The sequence below is a fragment of the Tamandua tetradactyla genome, chromosome 6 (genome assembly GCF_023851605.1).
Source record: "Tamandua tetradactyla isolate mTamTet1 chromosome 6, mTamTet1.pri, whole genome shotgun sequence".
Taxonomy (NCBI): Eukaryota; Metazoa; Chordata; class Mammalia; order Pilosa; family Myrmecophagidae; genus Tamandua; species Tamandua tetradactyla.
This window is the reverse complement of record NC_135332.1, coordinates 62,559,642-62,583,671: the sequence shown is the minus strand read 5'-3', so window position 1 is coordinate 62,583,671 and position 24,030 is coordinate 62,559,642.

Here is a 24,030-nt window from a genome sequence, read left to right as displayed (position 1 = left end):
AGCCTCAGCGCCCACCACGCCCCACGTGGAACTAACCCTGCTGCGCGCCCTCTCATTCACCCGCCCTCTCTCCTCCTGACTTTTGACTCAAGGGTCACCTCCTCCCTTGGGCTCTCGTATCCGAGTTGACTGCACCGCCCGCCCGGCAGCAGCTGTCCTCTGTCCTCTGCCAGCCCCCCCCCCCCCCCAGCGAGCTGCCCTGGGCTTGCGCTGGTCACCTTCCCCCAGCATCTTTGGTCACCTCCCCCCAGCATCTCTGGTCACCTCCCCACAGCATCTCGTGTACCGTGGGAGCCCACGGCAGGGTCTTGAAGGCAGCTTACGAGGGGAGTAGAAGTCGGGGAGATGATTAGATACAGATATTGATAGATATAGATAGGTGGTAGACGATATGTGGATGAAATATCATATATCTGATAGATGCTATAGCTATAGACGATATATATCGATGCAGATAGATAGATAAAGAATAGGGATGGAAATAGATGATACAAATATAGACATTTTCCCCCCAGCTATCTTGACTAGGGGGTTAAGATTTAAGGGGTTTGGGGGGATGCTGGGGCCCATTTCATCCTTGGAATCGGAGGTAGAAAGGACTCCGCTGAGACTCTGCCCCCCACTTCCCACCCACAGACACTGGCACCTCCGCAGGCTTTTTTGTTTTGTTTTGTTTTTTCCGGAAAGAATGGGAGTTATCAACACTCTTAACTTCTAACCTTCCTGGCTTAAGGCTAGGATCAAAGACATTCGCAGGCTGCCCCCCTCGCTAACCATCATTCCCGTCCTCCCCACCCCCCACCTCCAGGAGCCCGAAGGCGGCGGCCGCGGGAGTGGGCGGAATTCGGTGAAGAAGGGGGAGGCCCCGCCCCCGCCCCGCCCAGCCAATCACCGAACCCCTTTGGTTTCCGGGGTAAGGCTGGGCCGGGGGCTGGGGGAGGCAGGGAGCGGAGCGGGAAGGGGGCTCCAGCCAGGCAGGCTGCATGCTCCAGGGCCTGACGCAAGTGGAGAATTTGGCTTCTTTTTATCACATATATCATTTTGCCATATATGGTCACCGAGAGCTACTGGCGGCGGGGCTCGGGTCCAGATGGTGGGCTCCCAGAGCGAAATGAGCTACATACCAGCCCAGAACAAACAGGCCATCGCTCACTCGGTGGGACAGGTGGGTGGGCCAAGAGACGGGTTATATATAGCTCTGGTCACATTCCTTCACTAATGCATGCTGTCCCCCAAACGCACAAACAATCTCCATTTCTGGCTCTTTTTGCCTAATGTGCTACTTGCTATTCTTCTATAACCAAGGAAACTAAAAAAAATTCCAGGAGGAATGTGGGGAAAGAGAACTGTACCTTTCCCTTCCCTGATCTGGCCTCTGACCCTCCCCCCTTGTCTTCCCATTTCTCCCTGCAGCCCTTCAGTCCAGGCCAAGCCCACCAGGGGCAGGTAGCCCCTGAGGCTGGGCAGGATTCAGAGAAGTGTGGACTTAGAGCAGGTCAGCTCTCCCAGCTTCTCACCCTGTTGGGCCTCCCTGACCAAGCGCTGATGCTGACTCCAGCCTTCCCAGGGTGCAGTTAGGTGGGAACTGAAGGTAGCAAAAACAGTGACACATGCGGCATCTAGAGATTCTAAGAGACCTAAATAAATGTTGGTGGCCCCCAAAGCCCCACCAGAAGCCCTCCTCTGACTCCCTGGGTCTTCTTATCGCTGGCCTTCACTTTCTGTCTCTGGCTTGAGAAAGCCAAGGTTTCCATCAGCCCAGACCTTCTCCAGGATTCCAGATTCACTTAGCAAAAATGGTAGGGTTTACCCACCAGGAAGTAAGCTCTGGGTAGAGGTATAAGGCTAAAGCATGCACAGATGGGACAGAGTATAGTTTTGAGTGATGGGACAGACTTGGGGATGTTTGCAGGAGCAGCTGAACCCGCGAGGTCAAGAGCAGGCTTCTCACGCCTTGTCCAGAAGCCATCTTCAGAGAGCGCATTCTGGGTGACATGTAACTTCGGTAATTCCTGGCTTCTAATGCCTCTGAATATTAGTGAATGGTGTTTGCAGCATTGCACTCCCCGTGCCTCTGTTGCAGGGGAACTCAGCCCTGCTACACAGGAGAACCACCTGGGAGAGTATGCTGGTTTGAAATGATGTATGTCCCCTAGAAAAGCCATGTTGTAATCAAAATCCCATTTCATAAAGGTAGAATAATCCCTATTCAATACTGTATGTTTGAAACTGTAATCAGATCATCTCCCTGGAGATGTGATCTAGTCAAGAGTGGTTGTTAAACTGGATTAGGTGACGACATGTCTCCACCCATTCGGGTGGGTCTTGAGAAGTTTCTGGAGTCCTATAAAAAAGGAAACATTTTGGAGAATGCGAGATTCAGAGAGAACAAAACAACATAGCCACAAGAAGCACCAGCCAGCGACCTTTGGAGATGAAGAAGGAAGACACCTCCCGGGGAGCTTCATAAAACAGGAAGCCAGGAGAAGCTAGCAGATGACGCCGTGTTCGCCATGTGCCCTTCCAGATGAGAGAGGAACCCTGACCATGTTCACCATGTGCCTTTCCAGATGAGAGAGAAACTCTGACTGTGTTCACCATGTGCCCTTCCACTTGAGAAAGAAACTCTGAACTTCATCGGTGTTCTTGAATGAAGGTATCTTTCCCTGGATGCCTTAGATTGGACATTTTTATAGACTTGCTTTAATTGGGACATTTTCTTGGCCTTAGAACTGTAAACTAGCAATTCATTAAATTCCTTTTTTTTAAAAAGTCATTCTGTTTCTGGTATATTGCATTCCAGCAACTAGCAAACTAGAACAGAGAGCTTTATAAAAATGCTGGTGTCCAGGCGATTCTGATGCAGTGGTCTGGGGTAGGTCTCAGGCACGAGATGTGACATGTCTCTATTCTCCTGAGCTTCCCAATGATTTTGACCTGGGCTGGTGCTGGGGCCTTTTTCTGACCCAAGACCACCAATTCCCGATTCCCCAAGCAGGGGCAGCCATAGGTCCCCAAAGCAAAGCCACTGAGCAGGGGGCAGAGGGAGCTGGTTGGCTGGTGACTGAGGGGAGAGAGCTCTGGCCTGGGACCCAGAATCTCGACGTCTTCCTGGCTCTTGCCTGAAGAACCAGGGCCTCCCATATTCAATGCTTCTTATTTCTTTAAAACCCCAGTTTCTTCAACCCCCAAAATCAGAAGGTAGAGAAATTTTATAAAGCCCAAGTAAGATTGGGGACGTGATAGTAAGGACAAGGCTGTCATTTATTGAATAGTTACTCTGCTATACCCTGCTGTCTGCTGAAGACACATTATTTCATTCGGGACTAGAACTCTGCCCACTTTAAAGATGAAGGAAGTCTCTTGACTGGGTCCCACAGCTACCAAGGGGATAGCCGAGATACAATCCAGAGTCTGCATGCATAAACTCCGCGGCTGCTTTATGCATCCAACTCATAGGAAGGGACTAATGGCTGCTTGTCTTTTCCTGAGGTGCCAAGGCTAACCCTGGCAGACACACTCCAGCAGGGTGCTTTAGGTTGTGCAGAGAATTGTCTGCAAGATACTCCTCGAAATCTGCCCAAGCATCCCTGTGTTTCACCCCCACCATGGATTTCAGAGCTCGTTTTCTCACTTAATAAGAGCTCACAATAATGATTGGCCCAAAGATGAGGTGACACCAGCCAGCTCAGGGAGAACAGCAGCCTAATGGGGCAGCAGCCATTCTTTGCCCAGCAGGAAGGAAGGGAAAATAAAAAAAGAAGAAGAAAAGAAAAAACAATGGCTGAGTAACTGGTGTCTAGCAGGGCTTAGTTTAGTTTCTGGTCTCCCTCCATCCTTCCACTCCCTTTTCCTCTTGTAGCAGTGAGCAAAGAAAGAAGGTGAAGGAAGGGAAATTTGAGCTTAGAAGAGGCTAGAAGATGAGGTTAGTGTCACAAGGGGATGATCAGCCAGAATCAGAAAACTGGAGTGTGGTGACTGGGATTGGCAAATCCAGGAAAATCTGAGATGACGAGTGTGCTGGTTTGAAAGGATTTATATATCCTAGAAAAGCCACGTTTTAATCCTAATCAATCTTGTGGGAGCAACTGTTTCTTCTAATCCCTACTCAGTACTCTAGGTTGGAAATTTGATTAGTTTATCTCCAGGGAGATGGGACTCAATCAATTGTGGGTATTAAACTTGATTAGATGGAGACGTGTCTCCACCCATTCTATACGGGTCTTGATTAGTTTACTGGGATCCTGTAAAAGAGGAGACATTTCAGAGAGGGCACCCTTGGAGAATGAGGAGAGGGCCTCAGAACTATGACAGAATGACAAGAGAACCAGAGTCACCAGCCAGCGACCATTGGAGATGAAGGGGAATGCCCCCAGGGGAACTTCATGAAGCAAGAAGCCAGGAGAGAAAGCTAGCTGATTGTTGCCATGTTCACCACATGCCTTCCCAGTTGAGAGAGAAACGCTGAACTCATTGGCCTTTCTTGACTGAAGGTAACCGCTTGATGGTGCCTTGGTTTGGACATTTTTATAGACTTGCTTTAATTGGGACATTTCCACAGGCTTAGAACTGTAACCTTGAAACTTATTAAATTCCCCTTTTAAAAAGCCATTCTGTTTCTGGTATATTGCATTCCAGCAGCTGGCAAACTAGAACAGCAAGTGTCTTTGTTTCCTGGGGTTGCCATAACGAAGTACCACAACTGGGTGGCTTAAAACAACAGAAATATATTGTCTCCTGGTTCTGGAGGTTAGAGCTCTGAAATGAAGGTGTCAGCAGGACTATGCTCCATCTGAAACCTGTAGGGAGAATCCTTCCCCGTGTTGCCTGGTTTCTGGTGATGGCCATCCGTGACTGTCCTTGGCTTGCAGATGCATCGTTGCAATCTCTGCCCCCTCCTTCTCCCACGTCCCTCTCCCCAGTGTCTGTCTACTGGGTGCCCTGATTTCCCTCTTCTTATAAGGACTCCGGTCCCTATAATTATGGCCCAACCTAATCCGGATTGGCTTCATCTTGACTATTCAAACCTTCAAAGACCCTGTGCCCAAATAAAGTCACATTCACAGGACCGACAGTTAGGACTTGAACATTCTTTCTGCGGGGGACATAACTGAACCCAATACACCAAATGAAACCCAAACACAAGGGTTTTGTCCCTTGTGTGTTCTGATTGAACTTGGACTTGAGAGATTAGTATTCAAGAGGCTACTGATGTCTTCTGAGTTACGCTGCCTGAATGTAGGGTTCGCTACCTCCAGTGGGACTCTTGTCATGGTGTTTGAACAATCCATCTGCAGTTAGAGCATGGATAACTATAAAATTAGCATCCCTTTCCTCCCACCACTTAATTAAATACGCCACTCACACAACTCTTCATCTAAAAACTTAGCATCCTGCAAGAAAACTGAGCTTGAAAAAAATATAACTTTATCAGACAAAACAGTAGGAAGACAGTTCTTAGGGACACTGTGATTCTTTTTTCACTAAAGCCGAGCTCAAAGGGTCTTTCTTGCACATCTCCTTCTCTGATGATTTCAGTGAGAGAAAGCTTTGCCTTTTTGTTTCATGCACAGGATCTTTTTTTTCATGACATAGTTGTGTATTCTTCACCATAATCATTTTTTTTTATGAAACATAACCACATACAAGCACAAACATTCTTACCTTATGATCATTTCATTCTTGTTATATAATCAATAACTCACAAAATCATAACATAGTTATATATTCATCATCACGATCATTTCTCAGAACATTTGCATCAATTCCAAAAAAGAAATAAAAAGGAAACAGAAAAAAACTCATATATACCATACCCCTTACCCCTCCCTTTCATTGATCACTAGCATTTCAATCTATTCTAACATTTGTTTCCCCTATTATTTATTTATTCTTAATCTATATGTTCTACTCATATGTCAATAAGGTAGATCAAAGGAGCATCAGACACAAGGTTTTCACAATCACACAGTCACATTGAAAGCTATATCATTATACAATCATCTTCAGGAAACATGGCTACTGGAACACAGCTCTACATTTTCAGGCAGTTCCCTCCAGCCTCTCTGTTACACCTTAACTAAACAGGTGATATCTATTTAATGCATAAGAATAACCTCCAGGATAACCTCTTGACTCTGTTTGGAATCTCTCAGCCACTGACACTTTATTTTGTCTCATTTCGTTCTTCCCACTTTTGGTCAAGAAGGTTTTCTCAATCGCTTGGTGCTGAGTGCCAGCTCATTCTAGGATTTCTGTCCCACATTGCCAGGAAGGTCCACACCCTGGGAGTTATGTCCCACATAGAGAGGGGGAGGGCAGTGAGTTTGCTTGTCGTCTTGGCTGAGAGAGAGAGGCCGCATCTGAGCAACAGAAGAGGTTCTCTTGGGGGTGACTCTTAGGCCTAATTTTAAGTAGGCTTAGCCTATCCTTTGCAGGGTTATGTTTCTTATGACCAAACCCCAAGATTGGGGGCTCAGCCTATTGCTTTGGTTGTCCCCACTGCTTGTGAGAATATCAAGAATTCTCCACTTGGGGAAGTTGAATTTTCCCCCTTTCTCACCATTCCCCCAAGGGGACTTTGCAAATGCTTTTTTGTTCACTGTTTAAATCACTCTGGGATTTATTGGGGCATCACTCAGGACAAACCTACAAACCCTCATGCCCTACTCAAGGTTCCAAGTATTATGGTGTTCAATTAAGCTGTCCACATAAGTTATATTAGGAAATGCACTGGTCAAAATATAAATTTTGTACCAAAGAAACATTTTTTGCTTTAGTCTCACACAAAGTTAAAGTTTTAAAATATTAATTACCATCTATTTTCAACACCCTGAATTATTATCATTCCTTTGTTCTTCCTCATGCAAAACATTTTTAAATTTGTACATTTAGTCACTATTGTTATACACTCTAAGCATTCCTAGATTATATCATCTATCTTTCCTTCTGATTTCATTTATGCCCCCAGGCCTCCTCCCTCTATCATTCTCACATTCAGCTTCATTCAGTGTTCTAACATTATTGTATTACGGTTAGGTAGTATGGTGCTATCCATTTCTGAATTTTTACACTCAGTCCCGTTGCACAATCTGTATCCCTTCAGTTTCAGTTACCCAATATCTACTCTATTTCTATCTCCTGATGACCTCTGTTCTTAACTGAAATTATCCAAGTTCATTCCTTAGTGTTAGTTCATGTCAGTGAGACCATACAGTATTTGTCCCTTTGTTTCTGGCTAATCTCACTCAGCATAATGTCCTTAAGGTCCATCCATGTTGTTACATACTTCATCACTTTATTCTGTCTTACAGCTGCATAAGATTCCATAGTATGTATATACCACAGCTTGTTTAGCCACTCCTCTGTTGATGGACATTTTGGGCTGTTTTCATCTCTTGGCAATTGTGAATAATGCTGCTGTAAACATTGGTGCAAGTGCAGGATTTTGATGACCACAACCCCTAAGACGTTTTTTGAGGCTCCACGGCAATATTCATCCTTCATGGTCTAGTTTTGAACAATGGAAAGAACAAAATGAAACTAAGTTAAAAGGCTTTGCTGCATTCCACACATGGGATGTATTTGGCATTCTAATTAAAATTTAAAAAGCTTCTTTCTCTCCCTTAAATAAAAGTTGAAGGAGGATTTCAAGAACATCCATTTGAAAGGGTATCCTTTATGAGCATGATACTTTTCTCATTATTCATAGTGGAGTCAATAGATATTAAACAAGATTCAAATAAAAAAAACAATATAAAGGAAAAGACTAATAAATTTAGTGCATTGAAATATAGTTTACTTCTGCAGATTGGAAAGATAGCCCAAATGAAGCCAAATTACAAGGCACTGATTAGGAGAAAATGTTGGCCACGTATTTGACACTTTTTTCCCAAAATGAATAATAATCTCCCACATGTCAATAAGAAAAATTGCAAATGGGTAGAAAAAGGACAAAAAATAGGGCCAAGTAACTCCCAGATAAAGATTCCCTATTTGCCAAGAAATAAAAACACCATAAGCCTTATTAGTAATCAAAGAAGTGCAAATTAAAACAGCAAAAAGATACAATTTCTTCACTCATAAATTGGATAAAAAGTTAAGTTTGTTAATAGCAAATGTTGGGAAGGGGGTAAGGAAGTGGATTCTGTTGGATGTTTCTTAGGGAAGTATAAATTGTTCTGTCTGCCTGGGGGTCCCTTTGGCTGTATCATTTGAAATTTTAAATGCCTACACCATTTGATTCAACACATCCACTTCTAAATATCTAATCTAAAGAAACAATAGCATGCACACCCAAAGAGCTATTTATAAAAATCGCCTTTCAGTCATCCATTTATTCAGTGACTATTTACTGAATGCCTTCTTTGTAGGCACATTTTAATCCCAGCAGGAATAGGGCAGAAAAAGGTTCTCTTCTGAAGAATTAAAGTTCTAGGTGGGAGGTAAGGGTGGGTGGAGGTGGGGAAGACAGAACAATTAACAAATGAACAATTAAACAAATGACCAAATAGGATAAAATCAGGCAGTAAATAAATGCTATGGAAAAAAAAATTTTAACCACAATGTCAGGTTATAATGAAAAAAATTAGAACCTGCTTGTGTCCCTCAAATGGAAGACAGCTTTATATAAATATATCCATATTATGTAACATTTAAAAAGGATGAGATAGTTCTATATGTATTAACATGTGAGTTCTTCTAGATATAAATTTAAGTAACTTTTTAAAAAAACACAAAACCCCCAAAACTTGCAATTCAACACGCAGGTTTAACCCCATTTATTTTTTACGTAAAAAGATGTGTACAATTTTATATGTGTGTGTGCGTATGTGTATGGGACTGAAAAGGGCCTGGCTAATAATAGTGACCATTTCTAGGCAGGGATTAGGATTTGGGAGAAAGGCCAAGAAGAAATTTGGCTGTTTCTGTATGCTTTGAATATTTTACAACGAGGATATTGTTACAAATGGTTCACATATTAAAAGGAACGAGATAACTGTTACAGAACAGAGAAAAAGATGGAAAGCTTCCCAATTTAATTTACAAAACAAGCATAACCTTGATATTGAAACCCTTCAACATTAGCACAAATCAAGAAAATGAGGGATCAATTTCACTTATAAATGTGGATGGAAAATTCCAGCATAGAACTTCAGCAAATGGAATCCAGCCGGACTATGTGAGATTTATTCCAGAATCACAAAGATGGGTGGATCTCAGGAAATCTATTAATATGATTTATCAAAACAGTTAATACTGCCCTTACTCCTGAGACACCCCCCCATCCCTACCCCAGGCAAAAAGGATAGAGGATTCCTTTGAGCCAACGGGGACTTGCTTTGTGTACCCCCTCCCTTCTAGACCATAGTTCTGGTACCAGGACCCAAGAATTCCCTACCTGAGAGGCTCCCAGGCTTTTCCCTGGTTCTTCCTCCAAAGGTGGGTCCTGCCACCAAAGGTCACAGTCCCAGGCCTGGGCATGGCCAGGGTGAGGCTGTTTGCAGGGATAGTGGGAAAGGAGGGTGGAGCTTGATTATGTGAGCTGGAGTGTCCCCAGCTGTGCAATGGAGGCCCCCCATGCTGTAGGATGTAGGATGGGGCTGGGAGTAAAAGAGGAAGATAGCAGGCTGTAGCCTGGGGCCACACGTGGCAAACTCCATCTGTACTTCCACAGTCTGACATGATGTTCCAAGGAGCATGAGAATGCTAAATTTGAACTTGACCTCCCAGGTTGTTTTAAAGGTAAATATCCAGGTAGGAGACAAAAACATATTTTATTGAGCAGTTTGTCATTTTGGTGTGCAATTTCCAAATATATAGAAACAGAGCAGGCCAGGCTTCGTTTTGTACTTTTTTTTTTTTTTTTTTCTTGCATGGACAGGCACCCGGAATCAAACCCAGGTCTTCAGCATGGCAGGCGAGAACTCTGCCACTGAGCCATTGTGGTTCACCCCCTATTGCACTCTTGACAATTGTTAAGGGCAATCCCAATAATTGTGGAACACACAGAAAAAAACCTGATACCAAAAATAGAGAGAAAAGACTTTGAAGAGATGAGCTGAGAGGAAGAAGAGACAGACAGTAAGTAGAAAATGCAACTGGGTTGGGAGGGGGGGATCCTCTAGCTGGAGCAGCTAGAAGAAAAAAATCTGGGAGGATCGTATGGTAGCCCATGATAAACTCTGGGGTCTGTCCTGTAACGACTTGTTGAAGAGTGCTTTGAAAACTATTACTTTTTTATTTCTTTGCTCTGTCTATATGTTATACTATACAATAAAAAAAGTTAAAAATTAAAAAAAAAGAGAGAGAGAGATCATCTCAACAGAGGCAGTAAAAGCATCTGGCAAAATTCAACACTTTTTCACAGTTACCACACTCAACAAACTAAGAATAGAAGGGAATCTCCCCAATCTGATGAAGGGCATCTATGAAAATTCCACATCTAATGTTATACTTAATGGTGAGAGACTGAAAGCTCTTCCTCCAAGAGCAGAAACAAGACAAGGTTGTCTGCTCTCCAGTTATAGTCAGCATTGTACTGGACATTCTAGCCAGGGCAATTGGGCAATAAAAGAGGGCGGGCCACGGTGGCTCAGAGAGCTGTGCCTGCCATGCTGGAGACCCAGGTTGGATTCCCAATGCCTGCCCATGTAAAAAGTAAATAAAAAATAAAAGGCAGGTCCAAAATAAAAAGGAAGAAGTAAAACCATCTCTATTTGCAGGTAACCTGATCTGTGTGTGTGTACATTGGTTTCCCGGTTCCATGATAGGCCTTGGAACTGAGGACTTTCCCAGTATAATTTATTTGATCTTCATCATATTGTGAGCACACACATTCTAGGTTCTGGGTTCTGGGATGTGATCTTATATATAGGAGGTCCTAGAGAATCCACATACAAAACTATTAAACCTATTGTGTTATTTCTAAATTCTGTGAAGCTGTGCTATATATGTATAATCTGGTATTTTTCCTGGAACTTTCCTGTGTGACACATAAGACTCCAAGGTGGAGTTCTGCAACTCTCCAAGTCAGCACTACTCCTTACAGCAACTGTGAAAGAAGCCAAAAAAGAGATCAGACTTCAATTAGAAATAAGAACAAAGCCAGTGGTTGAGACTAAGGTAAATCGGAAATACAGGGTAAAGGGTAATGTTGTCTTTATTTTTGAACTTCATCTACTGCATGAGACCAAAGGAAGAGAGGTTTGTTTTGTCCAAAACCCAAATTTTCTGTAGCACGCAATGTAACTTAACCTATCTGGTCAGTTCAGTTAAACAACCTAAACACATGCGGCCTAGAGTTGGAAATGAGGTTTTTCATTTCTGTATAGTTTAATGTGATACCTAGGTATATTCCAGAGTATGTTGAGCAGATAACTAAAAAGTATTGGCAAAGTTGCTTGAGAGATTAGAGGGGAAAAATATGAAACTATTAAACTTTCCCACCTGGGGAATCCCTGATACTCTCTTTAACATTAGGGACTCCCAAGTTAATAGGCCTAGCCCTCAACTGAGGCTTGCTTCTATGAAACTTATTTCTATAGCGGAGAAGCTAAGCCTGTTTATAACCATGCCTATGAGTTACTTCCAGAGAACCTCTTTTGTTACTCATATATGGCCTCTCTCTCTCTCTAAGCCCAGCTCTGCAGATAAAATCATTATCCTCCCCCTATGTGGGGCATGATGTTCAGGGGTGAAAGTCTCCCTTGCAACGTGGGACATGACTCGAGGGATAAGCGTGGCCCTGGCACCGTGGGATCAACAAAGCCTACCTGACCAAAAGAGGGGAAAGAAATGTAACAAAATAAGGTATCAGGGGCTAAGAGAGTTCAAATCGAGTCAAGAAGCTATTCTGGAGGTTACTCTTATGCAAGCTGAAGTGGGATATTGCTGATTGTCGTGGTAAGCCAAGCCCCAACCAACAGTATTCCTGTAAACCCTAAAGGATACTCAGGGTTCTATATGAAACTCTATAATGAAGTTTCACTCATTAAGTTTATTTTTCAGAAAGCTAAAACCTCCATATTGTTCCCTGGCCAGGTAAGTCCTGAAACTCAGAATTACCAGTTTCTCCAAGAACATCAACCAGTTGCATCTGCCTACCCCATAATGTCAACACCCCTTTTCAACATGAAGTTAAAATGGGCAATGCTCAAAGGCGCCTAAAGATTGGGAGAAGGATCAAAGGAGAAGGAGGTGTTATAACACAGAAGATAGGATTTAACAAATGAGTATTATTACTGAATCATCATATTGATATTTCTTTTTAGTCTCCAGTGTCTCAAAGCAGCTAGAAGGAAGTACCTGAAATGGTGGAACTGTAACCCATGCCATACATTGAAATTTGTTCTATAATACTTACCAAAATATACTTTGATGGGCGGCCATGGTGGCTCAGCAGGCAGAGTTCTCGTCTGCCATGCCGGAGGCCCGGGGTCAGTTCTGGTGCCTGCCCATGTGAAAAAAAAAAAGTACTTTGAAATTTACTACTTTTTTGGGGGGGGTGGGGGGTGGAGGGGTGCATGGTCTAGGAATCGAACCCGGGTCTCCCCCATGAAAGGCAGGCATTCTACCACTGAACCACCCCGTGCACACTACTTTTTTTGTATATATGTTATATTTCATAATAAAAAATGTTTTAAAAAAGTAATGGGAGGCACATGGGAGATGACTCCCAGGGATGAGTCTGGTCCTGGCACCGTGGGAGCAACAAAGACATCCTGACCAAAAAAGGGGAAAAGAAGTGTAACAAATAAGGTATCAATAGCTGAGAGAGTTCAAATAGAGTTGAGAGGCTATTCTAGAGGTCACTTTTACTCAAGCTTCAGTTAGACATTGCTACCTATCATAACTTGCCGAACTCAAACCTAAACCATTCCTGCCAATCCTAAAGAACACCTATAGCAATATATAAGATTCTATAAAGGTTCTGTGCATTAGGGTCACTTTCCAAAAACCTACAAACTCCACATGGGTCCCTGGACCAGATAAGTCCTGAAATGCAGAGGAGCCGGCCTCTCCAGAACATCAACTAGTTCCATCCCCCATCCCATATTATCGATAGCCCCTTCCAACATGAAAAAGTTAGAATGGGCATAGCCCAAATACCCTTAAGGAATGAGAGAAAGATCAAAGGTGATGGTGGAGTTATACAGAGAAGATTGGGTTTGACAAATAAGTGTAATTGCTGAATCATTATATTGATATTTCTTTTAGTCTCCAGTGCCTTAGAGCAGCTAGAAGTAAAAACCTAAAATTGTGGAATTGTAACCACACCAAACTCTGAAATCTGTTCTACAACTAATTGTTGTGATATGCTTTGAAATATATTGGTTTTTGTATATAAGTTATTTTTCACAAAAAAGAAAAAAATGTGATAATAATAATATATATATATTCCTTCTAGCCTCCAATGTACTGGAGCAGCTAAAAGGAAAAATCTGAGATGATGATATGGTAGCCCATGACAAACTCTGGGATCTGTCCTGTAACTATTTTTTGAAGAGTGCTTTGAAAACTATTGCTTTTTTTCTTTCTTTGCTTTGTATATATGTCTTATTATACAATTTAAAAAGTTAAAAAAAGGAATGGGAGGCTGGAGGTCTTCCCATTGTTAATGGAGGAGCACAAAGTTTTCGTAAAAAAACCAAAAACTATTAAAGTTAATAAATGAATTCAGCACACTTACAGAATACAAGATCAACAGAGAAAATTCAGTTGTGTTTCTATACATTGGCAATGAGCAATCCGAAAATGAAATTAAGAAAATAAATTCCATTTTTGACAGGCTAAAAAAGAATAAAATTTAAACAAGGAGGTACAATATTTTGTATACTGAAAAACAAAACACTATTGCAAGAAATTGGAGAAGAACTAAATAAATGGAAAGACATCCCATGATGATGGATTGGAATACTTAATATTGTTAAGATGGTGTGCTGGTTTGAAACTGTTATGTACCCCAGAAAAGCCATGCTCTCTCTTTTTTTTTTAATTGAGAAATCTTCACACACATACATTCTATACACGGTGTACAATCAGTGGCTCACAATGTCATCACATAGCTGTGTATTCATCACCATGATCATTTTTTAAAACATTTGCATCAGTCCAGAAAAGAAATAAAAAGAAAAAAGAAAAAACTCGTATATACCATATACCTTACCCCTCCCTCTCATCGGCCACTAGTGTTTCCATCTATCCAATTTATTTTACCCTTTGTCCCCCCTTTTATTTCTCTTTTATTCATACTTTTTACACATCTGTCCATACCTTGGATATAGGAGCATCAGACACAAGGTTTTCACAACCACACAGTCACATTGTAAAAGTTGTGTCTTTATATAATCGTCTTCAAGAAACACGACTACTGGAAAATCTAAAAATAAATAAATAATAGGAGCAATAAAAGTTAAAGTAAATTGAGTAGATTGAAATACTATCGGCCAATGAGAGGGAGGCGTAAGGGGTATGGTTTGAATGAATTTTTTCTTTTTTCTTTTTTATTTCTTTTGCAGGCAAGATGCAAATGTTCAAAAAAAACAATCATAGTGATGAATACACAACTATGTGATGACATTGTGACTCACTGGTTGTATCCCATGCATAGAATGTTTGTACGTCAAGAATATTTTTATGTTTGTTTGTTAAGGTTTGATAATAAAAATTAAAAAAAAAAAGAATCTAGGCTACTGGAACACAGCTCAACAATTTCAGGTACTTCCCTCCAGCCACTCTAATATACCATAAACTAAAAAGTGATATCTATATAATGCATTAGAATAATCTCCAGGATAACTTCTCAACTCTGTTTGAAATCTCTCAGCCACTGAAACTTTATTTTGTCTCATATCTCTCTTCCCCCTTTTGGTCAAGAAGGTTTTCTCAACTTCTTGATGCCAGATCCCAGCTTATCCTGGGAGTTCTGTCCCATGTTGCCAGGGAGATTTACTCTCCTAGGAGTCAAGGTCATTATCTTTTAACCCAGTCTTTCTGGTGCAGACCTATTGTTGGTGGGACCTTTTGATTAGGTTGCTTCCATGGAGATATGACCCACCCAATTCAAGGTGGGTCTTAATCTTTTCCTGGAGCTCTTTATGAAAGAGTCAAGAGAAGCTGAGACAGAAAGAAACTGCTCAAGGGAAGCTAGAAGGACCCACAGTAGCTGAGAAAGTTATTTTGAAACCAACCCAGAAGAGAAGAGGCAGAAGACATTGCCATGTGTCTTTGCTTGTGACAGAGGAACCAGGATGCCATTGGCCCTTCTGAGTCAAGGTATCTTTCTCTGGATGTCTTACATTGGACATTTTCATGGTCTTAGAACTGTAAATTTGTAACCTAATAAATCCCCTTTGTAAAAGCCAATCCATTCCTGGTAGATTGCATTCCAGCAGCTTTAGCAAACTAAAACAGATAGTAATACTCCACAAATTGAGCAAAAGATCCAATGCAATCCTTATCAACATTCCAGCTGCCTTTATTGTTGCAGAAATGAACTAGCTGGTCTTAAAATTCACATGGAATTAAAACGGACCCCAAATAGCAAAAACAATCTTGAAGAAGAACAATGTTGAAGAACTCACAGTTTCCAATTACAAATTTTACTACAAAGCTAGAATAATCAAAATGGTGTGGTGCTAGCATAAGGGTATAGATCAATGGAATAGAACTGAGAGTCTAAACATACATCTAGGCCCACTGACTTTTTTTTTTTCAACTTTTTTATTGTATAGTATAGCATATTTACAAAGCAAAGAAATAGAAAAGCAATAGTTCTCAAAACACTCTTCAATAAGTAGTTACAGGACAGATCCCAGAATTTATGGGCTACCATATGATCCTCTCAGATTTTTCCTTCTAGCTGTTCAAGAATACAGCGGGCTAGAAGGCTTACATATTTTTTTTATCATCACAATCAATTTTTTTTTCTTTTTTTTTGTGAAAAATAACATATACACAAAAAAGCAATAAATTTCAAAGCACAGCACCACAATTAGTTGCAAAACATTTCAGAGTTTGACATGGGTTACAAATTCCACAATTTTAGGTTTCTACTTCTAGCTGCTCTAAGATACTGGAGACTAAAAGAGATACCGAGGGTACACGGGTAATTCAGTGGTTAGAATGCCCACCTTTCATGAGGGAGACCCAGGTTTGATCTCCAGACCATGCTCCCCAAAAAAAAGAGATATCAATTTAATGATTCAGCATTCATATTCATTTGTTAAATCCTATCTTCTCTGTAGAACTCCACCATCACCTTTGATCTTTCTATCTTTCTCTTTAGGAGTATTTGGGCTATAGCCATTCTAATTTTTTCATGTTGGAAGAGTCTGTCACTAATATGGGGTAGGGAGATGGAACTATGTGATGTTCTGGAGAGGCTTGGCCCTCTAGGTTTCAGAACTTGTCTGGTCCAGGGACCCACCTGGAGGATGTCGGTTTCTGGAAAGTTAAACTAGCGCGTAGTGTTCTTTAGGATTGGCTGGAATGGTCCATGGTTGGAGTTTGGCAGACTATGATAGGTAGCAAGGTCTAACTGAAGCTTGCCTAAGAGCAACAGACCGATTGATTTTTTTTTATTTCATTTATTTTTTATTTTTTTAATTTATTAATTTAAAAAATTAATAACAAACAAACAAAAACATTAATATATCATTCTGTTCTACATATATAATCAGTAATTCTCAATATCATCACATAGTTGCATATTCATCATTTCTTAGAACATTTGCATCAATTCAGAAAAAGAAATGAAAAGACAACAGAAAAAGAAATAAAACGATAGCAGAAAAAAAAAGATTATATATACCATACCCCTTACCCCTTGCTTTCATTTATCATTAGCGTTTCAAACTAAATTTATTTTAACATTTGTTCCCCTTATTATTTATTTTTATTCCATACGTTCTACTCGTCTATTGACATGGTAGATAAAAGGAGCATCAGACAGAAGGTTTTCACAATCACACAGTCACATTGTGAAAGCTATATCATTATTCAATCTTCATCAAGAAACATGGCTACTGGAACACAGCTCTGCATTTTCAGGCAGTTCCCTCCAGCCTCTCCATTACATCTTGAATAACAAGGTGATATCTACTTAATGCATAAGAATAACCTCCAGGATAACCTCTTGACTCTGTTTGGAATCTCTCAGCCATTGACACTTTGCCTCATTTCACTCTTCCCCCTTTTGGTCGAGAAGGTTCTCTCAATCCCTTGATGCTGAGTCTCAGCTCATTCTAGGGTTTCTGTCCCACGTTGCCAAGAAGGTCCACACCCCTGGGAGTCATGTCCCATGCAGAGGCGGGGAGGGTGGTGAGTTTGCTTGTTGTGTTGACTGGAGAGAGAGGCCAGATCTGAGCAACAAAAGAGGCTCTCTTGGGGGTGACTCTTAGGCCTAAATTTTAAGTAGACTTGACCTATCCTTTGTGGGGTTAAGTTTCATATGAACAGACCCCAAGACTGGGGGCTCAGCCTATAGCTTTGGTTGTCCACACTGCTTGTGAGAATATCAAGAATTCAACCTGGGGAAGTCGAATCTCTCCCCGTTCTCACCATTCCCTGAAGGGGACTTTGCAAATACTTTTTCACTCACTGATCAAATCACTCTGAGATTCATCAGGGCATCACTCTGGACAAACCAACAAAATCTCATGTCCTACCCAAGATTCCAAGTACTTATGGTGTTCAGTCAAGCTATCTACATAAGTTATATTAGGAAATGCACTAGTCAAAATATAAATTTTGTACCAAATAAATATTTTTTGCTTTAGTCTCACACATAAGGTGAAATTTTAAAATATTAATTACCATCTATTTTCAGCACCCTGCAGTAACGACATTCCTTTGTTCTTTCTCACGCACAAACATTTTTAAAATTTGTACATTTAGTCACTATTATTATACACTCTAGGCATTAGTAGATTATACCATCTCAATCTTTATTGTCTATCTTTCTTTCTGATTTCATTTATGCCCCCAGCCCTCCTGCCTCTATCATTGTTACATGCAGCTTCATTCAGTGTTTTAACATAATTGTATTACAGTTAGGTACTATTGTGCTGTCCATTTCTGAGTTTTTATATTCAGTCCTGTTGCACAATCTGTATCCCTTCAGCTCCAATCACCTAATATCTTACCCTACTTCTATTTCCTGATGGTCTCTGTTACCAACAAAATATTCCAAGTTTATTCACTAATGTCAGTTCATATCAGTGAGACCATACAGTATTTGTCCTTTTGTTTTTGGCTAATCTCACTCAGAATAATGTTCTCAAGGTCCATCCATGTTGTTACATACTTCATAACTTTATTCTGTCTTAAAGTTGCATAATATTCCATCATATGTATATACCACAGCTTGTTTAGCCACTCATCTGTTGATGGACATTTTGGTTGTTTCCATCTCTTTGCAATTGTAAATAATGCTGCTATATATAAAAATTGGTGTGCAACAGGCCAATTGATTTTTAACAATGATGCCAAGATCATTTAATGGGTAAATAATCTTTTTTTTAGCAGATGTTGAAACAACTGGGTAGACAAAAGCAAAAGGATGGAACTGGACTCTTACATCATACCATATACAAAAATGAACTCAAAATGGCTCGGAGACCTAAATGTGGGAGATAAAACTATAAACCTCTTAAAAGAAAACGTAGGGATAAACTTTCTTGATTTTAACTGTGGCAGTAGTTTCTTAGATATGACACCAAAGCACAAGCAACAAATAGTTAAACTGGACTTCATCAAAATTAAAAATTTTTGAGCATCAAAGAAATTATCAAGAGAGTAAAAAGACACCCTGCAAAATGACAGGAAATATTTGCAAATCATATATCTAATATGGGTCTATTATCCCAAATATATAAATAACTCTATGATTCAGCATCCAAAAGACAAACAACCCCATTTAAAAATTGGCAAAAGAATTGAATAAACATTTTTCCAAAGAAGATATGTAAATGGCCAATAAACATTGTGAAAAGATGCTCAACATCATTAGCCATTAGAGAAATGCAAGTCAAAACATGGGGACACCACTTCATATCCATTAGGATAGTGTGGTAGTTAGATTCAGTTGTCAACTTGGCCAGGTGAGCATACCTAGTTTTGTTGCTACGGACATAAGCCAGTGGTACATGAACCTCATCTGTTGCTGACTTACATCTGCAGTCGGCTAGGAGGCGTGCCTGCTGCAATGAAGGACGTTTGACTTAATTGGCTGGTGCTTAAATGAGAGACCACAACGTAGCACAGCCTAAGCAGGTCAGCATTCCTTATCTCAGCACTTGCAGCTCCGCCCAGGCCTTTGGAGATGCAGAAAGAAGTCACCCTGGGGAAAGTTGTTGGAACCCAGAGGCCTGGAGAGAAGGCTAGCAGAGATCACCCTGTGCCTTCCCACGTAAGAAAGAACCTCAGTGGAAAGTTAACTGTCTTTCCTCTGAAGAATTAACAAAATAAATCTCCTTTTATTAAAAGCCAATCCATCTCTGGTGTGTTGCATTCCGGCAGCTAGCAAACTAGAACAGATAGTTACAATTAAAAAAAAAAAAAAAAGGAAAATACCAAGTGTCGACAAGGACGTCAAGAAACTGGAATCCTGTGCATTGCTGGTAGGAATGTAAAATGGTGCAGCCACTGTGAAAAACAATTTATTCCTCAGAAACTTAGACGTAGAATTACCAAATGAGCTAGCAATTCCACTCCTAGGTATATGCCTGTCCTAGTTTGCTAGCTGCCAGAATGCAATATACCAGAAACACAATGGCTTTTAAAAAGGGGAATTTAATAAGTTGCTAGTTTACAGTTCTAAGGCCACGGAAATGTCCAAAAGCAAGTCTATAGAAATGTCCAATCTAAGGGATCCAGGGTTAGATACCTTGGTTCAGAAAGGCTGATGATGCTCAGGGTTTCTCTCTCAGCTGGAAGGGACCATGACAAACATGTACATATGCTAGCTTTCTCTCCAGGACTCTTCCTTCATGAAGCTCCCCGGGAGATATTTTCCTTCTTCATTTCCAAAGGTCGCTGGCTGATGGACTCTCTGGTTCTCTCATCCTTCTGTTGTGATTCTGTAGCTCTCTCCTCATTTGCAAACAGAACTTTCTCCAAACTGTCTCCTCTTTTACAGGCTTCCAGTAAACTAATTAAGACCCACATAAATCACGTCTAATCAAGTTTAATACCCACAATTGATTGAGTCACATCTCCATGGAGATGACCTAATCAAGTTTCCAGCCTATAGTGCTGAATAGGAATTAGAAGAAATGGTTGCTCCCACAAGATTGATTAAGATTAAAACATGGCTTTCCTAGGGTACATAAATCCTTTCAAACCAGTGCAATACCCAATAGAATTGAAAATAGGTGTGGAAATAAAACTTGTACATTAGTGTTCATGACAGCATTATTTACAATAGCCAAAGGGCAGAAGAAACCTGAATGTCTGTCAGTTGATGAACTGATAGAAAAAAATGTGGTCTGACCATACAGATAAATATTATTCAGTCATAAAAAGGAATGAAGTGCTGATACTTTCTACATCATGATTGAACCTTGGAAACATTATGCTGATTGAAGTAAGCCACACAGAAAATAACAAGTTGCATGACTCTACCTATATGAATATCTAGAATAAGCAAATTAATAGAGACAGAAAGTAGGTTGAAGGTTACCAGGGGCTGGAGGAAGGGAGGATGGGGAGTTATTGCTTAATAGGTACAGAGTTTCTGTTTGAAGTGATGAAAAATGTTTTGGTGATGGATGGTGGTGATGGTTACACAACACTGGGAATGCAATTAGCACTACTGAACTGTACACTTAAAAGTGGTAAAAGTGCCTCCAGATGGGTCCCTGGACTAGGTAAATTTTGAAACCTAGAGGGGCCAGTCTTTCCAGAACATCAGCTTGTTCGATCCCCCATCCCATATTATCGATAGCCCCTTCCAACTGGAAAAAGTTAGAATGGGCATAGCCCAAATACCCTTAAAGAGTGAGAGAAAGATCAAAGGTGTGGAGTTATACAAAGAAGGTAGGGTTTAACAAATGAGTATGATTGCTGAGTCATTATATTGACATTTCTTTTTGTCTCCAGTACCTTAGTTCAGCTAGAAGTAAAAACCTAAAATTGTGGAATTGTAACCCATACCAAACTCTGAAATCTGTTCTACAACTAATTGTTGTGATGTACTTTGAAATGTATTGCTTTTTTGTGTATATGTTATTTTTCACAAAAAACAAAAAGAGAAGGAGAAGTAAAACAGAGAAGATAGGATTTAACAAATGAGTATGACTGCTGAATCATTATATTGATATTTCTGTTGGTCTCCAGTGTCTTGGAGCACCTAGAAGAAGAAACAAAAAATCATGGAACTATAACCCATACCGAACTTTAAAATCTTCTATATAACTATTTGTTAAACTCTACTTGAAAACTTATTGCTTTTTTGTTTATATATTTTACAATAAACAAACAAAAAGAATGGTTAAAATGGCAATTTTTGTGACATATATGTTGCAACATTTGAAAAATAAAATCTCTAAAGAAGTTTGAAATTTTTACATATCCCAGAAAAGCCATGCTATTTTTTATTGTTATTTTTTTAAGATAACTTCACATACTATATAGTCCATCCAAAGTATACATCAGTGACTCACAATATCAACACAAAGCTATGCTCTTTTAATCTAGTCATGGGGGCAGACAAATTGTTGGGTGGGACCTTTGGATTAGATGGTTTCCACGGAAATATGACCCCTCCCATTGAAAAAGGGTCCTGATCCATTTGAGTCCTTTAAGAGAGCCCAGAGAGTTCAGAGAAGCTAAGAAAGAAAATGTCCCAGCAGAAGCCAGAAGGACCCACAAGAACTAAAAGAGCCATTTTGAAACCAACCCAGGTGAAAAGGGCCAGCAGACGTTGGCATGTGCTTTCCCGTGTAACAGAGGAATCTTGCACATGATTGACCTTTCTTGAGTGAAGGTATCTGTTGTAGTTTGCTAGCTGCCAGAATGCCACACACCAGAGATGGGTTGGCTTTTAATAAAAGGGAATTTATTTCATTAGTTCTTCAGAGGAAAGGCAGCTAACTTTCAACTGAGGTTCTTTCTTACACAGGAAGGCACAGGGTGATCTCTGCTGGCCTTCTCTCCAGGCCTCTGGGTTCTAACAACTTTCCCTAGGATAATTCCTTTCTGCATCTCCAAAAGCCTGGGCTGAGCTGTGAATGCTGAGATGAGGCATATTGGGCTGCTTGGTCTGTGCTACGTTGAGCTCTCTCATTTAAGCACCAGCCAATTAAATAAAACATCTTTCATTGCAGCAGTCATGCCTCTTAGCTGACTGCAAATGTAATGAGCAACAGGTGAGGTTCATGGACCATTAGCTCATGTCCACAGCAACAGAACTAGGTGCCTTCACCTGGCCAAGTTGACAACTGAATCTAACTTCCACAGTATCCTCTTGTTGATGTCTTAATTTGGACATTTTCATGACCTTAAAACCATAAACTTGTAGCCTAATAAATACCCTTTGTAAAAGCTAAAAAAAAAAAATCTCTGAAGAATACAGCAGGGTCAACAGTTACCTGTTTTAGGGAGGGGCTAAGCAGATGAGAGTCAGGGATTGGAGAGAGACAGATAACCTAAAACTATTTTGTTTTGAATTTTGTAGTAATCGCACACTTATGCAAAAGCTGAAAGTATGGTAAAAATAACTTTTTCTCCTGAAGCATTTGCCCCATCACCCCCTGAATACATTGGTATTCATTTCCTACAAACAAGGACTTGTCTGGCATAAACACAATACCATCACCAAAGTCAAGAAATATTGACAGATTTCTACCATTCAAGTTTCACCAAGTGACCCAATGTCCTTTATAACAAAAGGACCCCATCTGTAATCGGGGGCGCATCCAGTCACCATGTCTCTTTAGTCCCCTTCAGTCCAGAATATTTCCTCAGACTTTTCCTCCACCTTCATGACCGTGAAGATGGCAGGCCAGTAATTTTGCAGAATGTCCTTCAGTTTGGGTTTGTCTTGTGTTTCCCCATGATTAGATACAGGGTATGGATCTCCAGCAGGAACGACACAGAAGTAACCTTTGTTCTCACCGCATTGTCAGGTAACGCGTGATTTTGATTTCTCTCATTAATGATAACGTTGACTTTGACCGCGTTGTTAAAGTGGTGTCTACCAGGTTTCCCTGCTGCAGAGTTACTCTTCTCCCCTTATAATTAAGAAGTATTTTGCAGAAAGATTCTGTTAGACTACGGAGGTCACCTCTTCCCTACCAAATTGTCAATGTACTTATTTATTTTTAATATGTAGACTCATGGTTCCCTGTTTGATTAATGGTTTTAGCTTCCAGTGCTTTTTTTGAACCACGTGAATGTATTAATTATTTACCAATGTAACTCATTTTTTTTTTAAAGGAAGGGCCTGAAATTTAAAGCCTCCACTAGTCACCTATGCGCCTTCACTCCTTTAAACCTTCTCACTTGGCCGTCCCCCATACTCCCCTCCCCACCCTGAGAGGACCTGGTGGAGAGGGGGCAGGGTATGCTATCAACCCCAGAAGAATGCCAGCTTACTGCTTCCATCATCAGGGAGAGTTGGGAGCTGGAGAGGAATCAAAGGTTGAAACTCTCTTGCTCTTTCTACCTCCAGGAGAAGGGGGACAGGTACAGCTGTGGGGCTCCACTTACCAAGAAATTGCCACTGTCTGCAGATCCCTAAATCACAAGATCAGGGGAATCTCATCCTGGATACAGCTTTGTAGACTCCTCGGAGTCTACCGACCCTACTGCAGCTACTGGCTGTGTTGGCATCCCTTCTCCCAGTTTAATCATTAATCCTACCGTCTTGCCTATAAGGAAAATGAGATATGGAGAGAGATGTTTCCCTAGATGGAAATCAGCAGCTTTGGGCAAAAGCAGGGAGAATGGAAACTGGATGTCAAAGAGACTCAGTGTCCATCAGAATCCCAAAGTCGGTGTAAGAACAACAAACCACAGAAAAGAGGT